The sequence below is a fragment of the Mustelus asterias genome, chromosome 16 (assembly GCF_964213995.1).
Source record: "Mustelus asterias chromosome 16, sMusAst1.hap1.1, whole genome shotgun sequence".
Lineage (NCBI taxonomy): Eukaryota > Metazoa > Chordata > Chondrichthyes > Carcharhiniformes > Triakidae > Mustelus > Mustelus asterias.
Genome location: NC_135816.1, coordinates 9,461,672 through 9,468,894, shown reverse-complemented (window position 1 = coordinate 9,468,894; position 7,223 = coordinate 9,461,672).

Sequence of the window (7,223 nt, the reverse complement as noted above, 5' to 3'; positions counted from 1 at the left end):
TCCCCATGTACACACACGTACAGAATTATAATTTGAAGTTTTCATTGTATAAAAAATGTAAACTATTGTCCAATATTCTAGACTGTATTGTTATGCTTTATTTCTATTTTTTCCACCAAAATGTATAATTTAGCTGGAGTTCTGTTCATTTGGGATCTCTGCTGCATTTTGTGTTCTCACTTAAGTGTAACGTTGTAAATATTGTATAGCAGTCCAGTGACTGTTTATAAAAACCTTTCTTGCTGCCCAATGGGACCCAGACCAGGCCTTGCGTGTGAGAGTCTAAATGGAGCAAAAATAGATGAAGGTTTTCCTCCCAAGGTACAGATGTAATATTGTTTCATGTCCGTCTAAGGGGCTCAATAAATGGGTCACAGCTTCCCAACTGCAAAGTCTCCGGGATGACCCTGAGTTGCAGCATTTTTGGCCATTAGATGCTTTTTATGGCACAGGGATGTTGTATGGTATGCATGCCAGAATTAACATGTCTACCAGCTGCTGTCTTGCCAATTAATGACGTTAATATGATGGGCATTAGAGTCATAGAGATTTACAGCATGGAAATGGGCCCTTCGGCCCAATTTGTCTATGCCACCCTTTTTGTTTAACCACTAAGCTAGTCCCAATTGCACGTGTTTGGCCCATATCCCTCTATATTCATGCAACTGTCTAAATGCTTTTTAAAAGACAAAATTGTACCTGCCTCTACTACTACCTCTGGCAGCTCATTCCAGACATTAATGTAGGGAGAAAGGTAATCTCTGGTTCACGTTGACCTTGGAAAGAAAATGCGTCCTCTAATAACTGCACAGAGGCTATAATGGTAAATGGTTAAAAACCGTTATGGTGAAGCTGCAGCAGGCTAACTCCCCAGTTTTCTCTCTCTCTCTTTCCCCCCCCCACCCCCCTTTTTGACACTTGCCTTTTAGACTCAAACATTATTCACATGTATAATTCTTTCAGCTACCAGGTTTTTCAGTTGACACGTACATCTCTCTTCAAATCCTACTGCATCACACCTACACCAACACCCCTGTTTGGGGGGAGGGGGGGGGGAGGAGGGAGGAGAGAGAGCGAGAGGAGTAATAGATGCTTGTATTATTTGACCCAAACCCATTGAGTTGCACATTAGAAATGCATTGAATCACATCCGAGTAAGTTGCCATTCTGACAGCAGCTCGTGCTGGTCTTGGTGACCGTGAGATCATTTTGAAAAGTTTATTCATAAACTGATGTTTGGTTGGTTTTGTTTTACGCAAGTATTTTTGTTTCCTATAATTCGCAATGTTGTGGAAAACTGTTCTGGTTTAAAGTTGGCTGTAGTTTCTCTTGTTTTGATTTTTATTTTTTACAAAATTTTGTTGGAAGAAAATGTTGCCTTTCGTGTATTAAAACTGCATGTTTCAAAAATGGTGTCCCGTGGGTTGTAGTAAATGTTATGGTGTGACCCTCTTGCATTAGCCAAATGTGTCAGGTCAGTAATTCATCTTTAGAATTAAAGAAGGAACCATATGGGGCGGCACAGTGGTTAGCACTGCTGCCTCACCGCGTCAGAAATCCGGGTTTGATTCCCGGCTTGGGTCACTGTCTGTGCGGAGTCTGCATGTTCTCCCCGTGTCTGTATGTGTTTTCCCTGAGTGCTCCAATTTCCTCCCGCAGTCCGAAAGATGTGCTGGTTAGGTGCATTGACCCGAACAGGCGCCGGGGTGTGGAGACTAGGGGAATTTCACAGTAACTTCATTGCGGTGTTAATGTAAGCCTTACTTGTGACTAATAAATAAACCTTAGCTTTAAATGTTTGGATAGACAGTTAGTCAGCATCGAGTCTAAACATCTTCGGATGCTGACTATTCTGTTGTGTATTTCGAGAACTTTTTCCATTCATTTCTTTTTAAATGGCTTTAACCCTAACCCCTTAAATACAGGAGTGATAATGACAAAAAAACGAGAGGCTAAGAAAGGGTTAAGCAGCAGTGGATGTACAAGATTAAAAATAAAAAAGCAAAGCATTTTACAAGTGTTGGTAAAAGTGAAATGAGAGAATTGTCAATTTGCAGAGTCCGAGTCTCTCGGCACAGAAAGCAGCCTTTTCAAATGAACCAAGGCTTTGTCTGCTCTCTGAAGAGGACGAGAGAGGGCCACTATTTCTAAGAGAAGGTGCATTCTCTCCAGCGTCTCGGTCAATATTTATTCCTCAATCAACATCAGATTTTAAAAAATGTTTATGGGATTTTGCTGTGTGCAATTGGTTGAAATGTAGGAATTGTGGCAACAGTTAATGCACTTAGTGACTGTATGGAGCTTTGAAATGTGCTTTAAAAAAAACTTTGTACAATCCAATCTTTTCTTTAGACGAGCTATCCAGTTTTCCCCTTGGCCACCGCCACTCCTTTTACCTATAAATCTACACATTTCTCATTTTCCAAGTCTTTTAAAAGTTACTATAGTCCCTGCTTTTCCCATTCAGACCTGCATCCCAGATGACAATGATTTAGCTGAACAAAATTTTCTCCTTTATTTCCTCTCTGCTGGATCTTGTTCATGGGATGTCGGTTCATTGCCCATCCCTAATTGTCCTTGAGAAAGTAAGAGATATTAATTTCATTGCATCGGTCTTGGGTAAAGTGACTGATCTCAGGAGATCTGGATAAATTGTGACATCATGCTGTGACATTTTGATGAATCAATAGAATTTCGTTTTGAAATTAAAGCTCGTCATTCACTTGCCTTCAAGAAACTCCCTCAAAATGAGTTGTTTTGACCACATTCACTGACTAATCCTCCTAACCTACACATCTTAGGACCCTTAATGGGCAATTTAACATGGCCAATCCACCTAACATGCACAGCTTTGAACTATGAGGGGAACCGGAGCACCTGGAGGAAACCCACATATGTGTCTATGCTCAATGTGAGCTACCTCCCAACCCTCATTTCCTTTAAAGACATCCATGCTCTCGGCATCAACTACTTCATGGGCAGTAGCTTCCATACTCTAACCACTGACCCAGTCTTAATCACCTTCATTACCAGACACTGGGAGAACGTGCAAACTCCACACAGACATCACCCAAGGCCGGAATTGAACCTGGGTCCTTGGCGCTCTGAGGCAGCAGTGCTAATCACTGCAAATCTCCTAATATTGCTCAGTGTTCACTTCCACTTCATGTGCAGCACCTCAGGATGGTAATGATGATGAAAGCACTATTTATAAAATTAAGTCTCATTAATTGTTTACTTGGCTAACTTCCATTAAGTATGGGTAATAACTCAATATGGGCAATTGGCTCAGTTAGTACCATCCTTGAGCCAGGATCAGAGTTAATTATTTATACTTTGTGATTAATAGCTGGAATGGTAATGAAGGTGATTAAGACTGGGTCAGTGGTTAGAGTATGGAAGCTGCTGCCCATGGAGCAGTTGATGCAGAGAGCACAGATTTATTAAGGGAAATGAGGGTTGGGAGGAAACCCACATTGAGCGTAGACACAGAGACTTGTAACCCAGTTGGTTGAATGACTTGTTTCCTTGTAAACTCTGAATTGTCATTGGCTACCCCTTGATTTGAGGATGGCGTCTGTTTCGGATGGTGAGTTTCTGCAATGTTTTCATGTGACCAAACAGGCTGATTATTGACCCTGGGCACATGGGGCAGGATGTCTCCTGAGCTAGTGGGAGAGTGCAGGTTGTCAAGAGGGCATAAAGGCCTCCGATCAGCGTTGGAACCATTGCGTGCGATGTCGATCAGACAAAATATGTACCCACCTAACTGCTCCAGTTTTTTCAGGCCACACTTCAGAGCGTGGTCTCCCATCAGAGCCTCCAATGCAGCAGCAACCTGGGAAGGTCTCTCTGCAGCAGCGTAGAGGTGGTTCCCTAACTCAGGCAGCAGCTTGCTTTGGAGTTCAAACCATAAGGCGAGTGATTTTAAACTTCTCCAGCATATTTTGTGTCACAATTTTTAATGTCTTTTAAACATTTAAAGTTACTTAATTCTAAGTATAGCCTACTGAGATATACTCGTGTATTTGCATGGAGCAGAGTATCTTAATACAGAAGAAAATGAGCCAGAATTTCCAGGAGGCAGCGATGGATATTCTTCTAGTTGAAAAGGAAGTGAGATGTCCTAGCACCAGGTGGAAAAGCGAAGCCGCCCAGGGACATGATATCCTTTATCGTGGAAGGAAGTAGCACAGGCAGTAAATTAAAGTTGGCGTGCCAGGTAGGGAAGCAGAATGCCAGAAAAAACATATCCTTGCAGAATGCATCAGATTATGTATTAATGTCTTCAACTTAAATTCTAGTTTTTGAGATGAAGATGCAGGAAGGACATGAGATGCTCTCTTTGTTTAAGAATATAACAGAACTAGGAGCAGGAGTAGGCCATCTGGCCCCTCGAGCCTGCTCCGCCATTCAATAAGATCATGGCTGATCTTTTCGTGGACTCAGCTCCACTTGCCCGCCCGCTCACCATAACCCTTAATTCCTTTACTGTTCAAAAATCTGTCGAGCTTTGCCTTAAAACATTCAATGAGGTAGCCTCAACTGCTTCACTGGGCAGGGAATTCCACAGATTCACAACCCTTTGGGTGAAGAAATTCCTCCTCAACTCAGTCCTAAATCTGCTGCCCCTTATTTTGAGGCCATGCCCCCTAGTTCTGGTTTCACCTGCCAGTGGGAACAACTTCCATGTTTACTAGTTTTATGAGGTGTAATTGAATGCTATTGCTTTGGAGATTGCTTGACTTTAGTTTTATGTCCAATTGCACGCCCCCCCCCCCCCCCCGAGGTTGCAAGCTGTCTCCAGTCGTCATTAAATGTGTCACAAGACAGCACAGCAAAGCCTGGAACATAATTGGAATAATCTTACCGAGGCCAGTCTTCCCTCACGAATCACCCTTTTTATTTACAGTGATACCTGAGTGCTGTTCAAGGGCTACAAAGCACGGGTTAGTCCCAAGTCGATTGGCTGCTGGTCTGAGTGGAGCCAGGTGGTTCTAAACCCCCCCCCCCCCCCCCTCGCTGCTCCTTTTGGGCGAGCCTCCACTCAAGTATTAGGGGAGCTTCTACTCTACAAAGTCCACAGGGAGATCTATTGATGATCCCCCGTAGACATCATCACATCAGTTTTTTAAATTTTAATTTCTTCCTTCAGTTAAAGCTAGTCCACAAAGCCCAGGAGTACACGCTGACCATGGATGGTGTGGCATACTGGGACTGAACAGGAGGAGTTGCCCAGGCGGTCTTTTGGCCCCTCCAACTCGATGATGACCAGTGGTGGATCAGAAATGGGAACAAACAAAGGTGATGTTGTCAGCTGAATACTTAAGCCATCAGGAAGAGTGTTAATTTATGTGACACAAGAATAATTGTGATTTTTAAAAAACTTTCTCACTGGCAGATCTGTAGTTGTCCCTGGACACATCAGGTTAGGTGGATTTGCCATGATCAATGTGCAGGGTTCCAGGGATAGGGTGGGGAATGGCCCTAGTTGGAGTGCTCTTTTGGAGGGTTGATATAGACTTAATGGGCTGAATGGCCGCCTTCTGCACTGTAGGGATTAGATGGTGATGGAGGTGGGTTACTAGCAGCACCTGAGGTTCCTGATGTGGAAGGTATAGAGATGAATGTTTGACACCAAGACAGAATGAGAGCTGCAGCAGAGGAGGGAGAGGAGTGTCAGGAGGATGAGATCTGAGTTTGAAGGTAGTCAGTGGTGCTGAGCGTTCTGTCTTACAGTTTGTGTGGATTGGGTAGGGGGAGTGGCGGTGGGTACTCTGATGTTACAGCTGCTGTGGGAGGAAGGAAGGCACTCCAAACGTTTGGAAGCAGAAGCTCCACCGTCTCCCAGAGAAGGGCAGTGTCCGGCCCATGCTGCTGATGATGCCAATGACTTGCTGTTCCTTGAGAGCGGTTATATCATGAGAGGCCTCATGGCTGTTGCTAACTTGCTGCCCTGGACTTTGATTTGAGTCAGAATGTGAGTAACCTCGAGATGGGTCTTTGCCAGCATCTGAAACAATGAAACCCTCCGTGAAATGAGGCAGATCCTGGCTCAAATTGTAGTGGCTGCACCTTGTGGCCAGCAACATGCCAGTGCAGACATCTGTTGCTGGGAAAACCTCTGGTAGAGGATATGTTATAGAGCTGGGGGCACCCTGAAGGAATGGGAGGAGCCTATCTCCACCACTCCCTTCTCTACTTTTTATCAGCAGTGTTTTTTCTGCTTTTATTGATTGCTTTGTGTTGTGCACACACTGTTCTTTGATATTGATTATTTTGTTCACTGTGTTATGTATTGATATTTAAATGTGTGGTGTTCCAATTCAGATTTAGTATTTTGAGTGCTATGTTAATAGTTCTATTTGCATGGTATTGTATTCACTGTTTCTGGTGCTCGAGTAACTATTACCATTTTATTTGAATGAAACTAATGAAGAATGTTACAATATTTCAGAACACTTTGTTTGCATTATCTCTTACTTGAACAACTCAACTTCATTCCTTAAGTCTTTCAAGTGTTTTGTATTGAAATAAAAGCCACTTGTTTAACTTTGAAATAACAGTTCTGTTGCGTTATTTCCAGGGGAAGAGGAAATTTGTAATTCTCAATGTTAAAAAGTGGTCGTGTCCAGCTGATCTCTGGCTGCCCTGGTGGGTGGCTCAGCCTAGGTCTCCTTGCATGTTCCAGGAGGCAGCTCTGTATCTGGATCCATGTTGCATTCATTCCATCTCTTCCATTTCTGTGTCTTATGCACCCTCGGGGTGACGTTCCAGTCCTTCCTGGAAAGGAAATGCATAACGGATTAACCCACAATCTTTGAAACCTTCACAGGAAAGCAGTGTAAAGTGCCCTCCGACCTCTCCAAGCAATAGAAACATGACTTCATCACCCCTGTTGACCTCTCCACCACCTGATGTGTTTGCGCTTGTATTGTTCCAATGTCTCATTGCTGGTTCTGAGGTTGTGCTGTAATTTGCCATGTTCTTGATGTGTAGTGGCTATCCTGAACTTCCTGGTGATATGCTCATGGTCTGCTGCAACACTGCATTCACCAGGATAGATGAATCAAGCACTTCCCTGGCTATCTGCATTTAATGTGGAGATGCCGGCATTGGACTGGGGTAAACACAGTAAGAAGTCTCACAACACCAGGTTAAAGTCCAACGGGTTTATTTGGTAGCACAAGCCACTAGCTTTCGGAGCGCTGCCCCTTCGTCAG